This window comes from Gobio gobio (genome assembly GCF_949357685.1).
Source record: "Gobio gobio genome assembly, chromosome: 24".
In the NCBI taxonomy this organism is placed as follows: Eukaryota; Metazoa; Chordata; class Actinopteri; order Cypriniformes; family Gobionidae; genus Gobio; species Gobio gobio.
Window position 1 is genome coordinate 37,686,110 of NC_137120.1, and position 3,654 is coordinate 37,689,763.

Here is a 3,654-nt window from a genome sequence, read left to right on the forward strand (position 1 = left end):
CACTTTGTAAAGAAACACTACGCGCCTATAGATTGAACACGTAATGCGCATGCACAAATTTGTGTTTTTGAAGTTTAAACGGAGATGATAAGTGCATAATTTTCAAAAACGTACACTTTGAAACCAGTTTTCAAAAGTTAGCGTTTTCAGATCCCAAAAACGCCATTGTCAGGTAAATGAACGGCCAAAGGATTAAGGGGGTGTTTACACACCATTTTCAACTTGAAAACAGTGTGTAAACATCCACTTAATGCGCATTTCCAGTTAAAATACTTTAAAATCTATAAAACAAGATAACATGTACTGTGTACTAGAGAAGCAACTTATTAAACTTAAATTCAAGATACTCTACACTCAAGATATTAGGTCTTAATATCGTATGTAGCATTGCTTCTCAAGTAAATGTATCCTGATTTTTAGGTGTTTCAAATGAAAACAGTCGAAATAGACAAGTTAAAAATTAAGAAGCTATTTTTACAGTGTGCTATAGTTTCATGAATGACTCAGTCATCGCTATCGTCAGGAGAAATATCAGCGTATGTCTCAATTCAAAGGCTGATTTGACAATGCTGTGCATATTAACTAAAAATAATGAGATGTAAAACATAATATGCTACATTTGGTCTGTCTAATATCTGTACTGCAGTAGTTGAGACTGTAGTTTGGGATCTTTCTGTACGTTTGATCTAACAGGTTCGACTTACATCAAGAGCAAAACATTGGGTCTCATTCACTAAGCATGCGTACCCATTGATACTACTTACATAACAGTTCATTTATTTGAGAGATTAATTGATTCCTCTTGTTCACATAGACCATCCTGCCCTTCTACATTCCAGACAGTTATACACATACACTACAGTCTCTCCTGACCTCACCTGGGATAGTCTATAGTGTCCCGTTGACACACACACACACACACACACACACACACACACACACACACACACACACACACACACACACACACACACACACACACACACACACACACACACACTCTCTCTCTCTTGCTCTAGCTCTCTCTCTCGCTCTAAACAGATGATCAATTGTTCCCTCATTCCCTGGCCAGTGAAAGACATATTGTCTCGTTTTATCAGCTCAAATTCTTGTAAATGTGTGATCCACCTGGTGCTGTCCATATCTCATGAAATGGTACATTGAAACACACTGACAGACATCTGAAGTTTAAAGAGCTACTTTAGATCTCTTCTTGGACACCACAGAATCACAAAGTGTCCTTCCTTTCGATTTGTGGTCTCTTGGTCTCGCTATTATCTAATGAAATGCTTCTTTTCAGGCTGAGTCAACATTTTTCCCTATCAGAGATGCCATAAATTCCTGTTTGGCTCTGCTCCCAATGATAGCGATTCTCAGTGATTTCTTTGCAGGATGCAGCGACAACCAATGGAAATGCACTTGGCTAATGCAGTCAGGTGGAAATGCCTACTAGAAACCAACAACATGGTTCAATCGCTGTCATTGTAAACACTTTCACACTTTGTTCAGTTGCTTCCAGGTTCAATTCCACAGCTCTCCTCTTCTACAAGTTAGTCCAGATAACTTTCACATCCGTTGCAAACAATACTTGAACTGTGTTCCAGTTATTTCAACTGGACTCATGGTTTATAAAACAGCTGGGTTGTACAGCAAAACTTATAGAGTGAAAGTCACCTTAGTAGCAAATATAATTGGTCCTACTCACTCAAAGTGGGATTCGAACTGGCGTCTCTGGCACTCGCGCCCTAAATCCCTAGCTTGCATCTGTTACACTCGCCCTCTTAAATCTCACTTCCATCCGGGTCACAGCACCAAATGTAACCGGTCGTGCTCGACTCACTCTGAGCCGGATTCTAACCAATGTCTCCTGCATGGGAGGCAGGTGCTAACAAAGACGCTAAAGACCGCAGTCTCTAGTGTGCCTCTTGAGGCCTGGGGAGTGAGGTTTACAAGCACAGCTCTTACTAGCTTGCCTCTGTTACACTTGCCCCCTTAAATCTCATTCCCAACCGGGTCACGGCACCAAAGATAACTGGTCCTACTTGACCCACTCTGAGTGGGATTCAAAACGGCATCTCCGGCATGGGAGGCAGGTGCGCTTACAAGGACGCTATGGATTGCAGTCTCTGTCGTCAGTCCCTAGTGCTCCTCTTGAGGCCAGGGAAGTGGGTTTTACACACACAGCTCTTACTAGCTTGCCTCTGTTACACTTGCCCTCTTAAATCTCACTCCCATCCGGGTCACAGCATCAAATGTAACCGGTCCTACTTGACCCGCTCCGAGTGGGATTCGAACCAATGTCTCCGGCATTGAAGGCAGATGCTAACAAAGATGCTAAAGACTACAGTCTCTAACGTACCACTTGAGGCCTGGGGAGTGAGGTTTACAAGCACAGCTCTTACTAGCTTGCCTCTGTTACACTTGCCCCCTTAAATCTCACTCCCATCCGGGTCACAGCATCAAATGTAACCGGTCCTACTTGACCCGCTCCGAGCGAGATTCAAACCAATGTCTCCGGCATGGGAGGCAGGCGCTAACAAAGCGATAAAGACTGTACCACTTGAGGCCTGGGGAGTGAGGTTTACAAGCACAGCTCTTACTAGCTTGCCTCTGTTACACTTGCCCCCTTAAATCTCATTCCCAACCGGGTCACGGCACCAAATATAACTGGTCCTACTTGACCCACTCTGAGCGGGATTCAAAACGGCATCTCCGGCATGGGAGGCAGGTGCGCTTACAAGGACGCTATGGATTGCCATCTCTGTCGTCATTCCCTAGTGCTCCTCTTGAGGCCAGGGAAGTGAGTTTTACACACGCAGCTCTTACTAGCTTGCCTCTGTTACACTCGTCCTCTTAAATCTCACTCCCATCCGGGTCACAGCATCAAATGTAACCGGTCCTACTTGACCAGCTCCGAGCGGGATTCGAACCAATGTCTCCGGCATGGGAGGCAGGTGCTAACAAAGACGCTAAAGACTGCAGTCTCTAACGTACCACTTGAGGCTTGGGGAGTGAGGTTTACAAGCACAGCTCTTACTAGCTTGCCTCTGTTACACTTGCCCCCTTAAATCTCACTCCCAACCGGGTCACAGCATGAAATGTAACCGGTCCTACTTGACCAGCTCCGAGCGGGATTCGAACCAATGTCTCCGCATTGGGATGCAGGTGTTAACAAAGACCACTTGAGGCCTGGGGAGTGAGGTTTACAAGCACAGCTCTTACTAGCTTGCCTGTGTTACACTTGCCCCCTTAAATCTCTCACTCCCATCCAGGTCACGACACCAAACATAACCAGTCCTACTCTACCTGCTCAGAACGGGATTCAAAACGTGTCTCCGGCATGGGAGGCGGGTGCGCTAACAAGGACGCTATGGATTGCAGTCTCTGTTGTCAGTCCCTAGTGCACCTCTTGAGGCCAGGGTAGTGAGTTTTACACACACAGCTCTTACTAGCTTGCCTCCGTTACACAAGTAAGTAAGATATTTGCTCTCATGGTTATATTTGAATTCACATACACCTAAAACCACAAAAAATTCAAATTTACATCTTGGCCAGGCAAACCCTTTCTGTCTAAGTAGATAATTATTGGTCAGAATAAGCTAGACTAGACTTTACACAGACTCAGCAAAATGACTAATGTGAAACCAGTGAAAT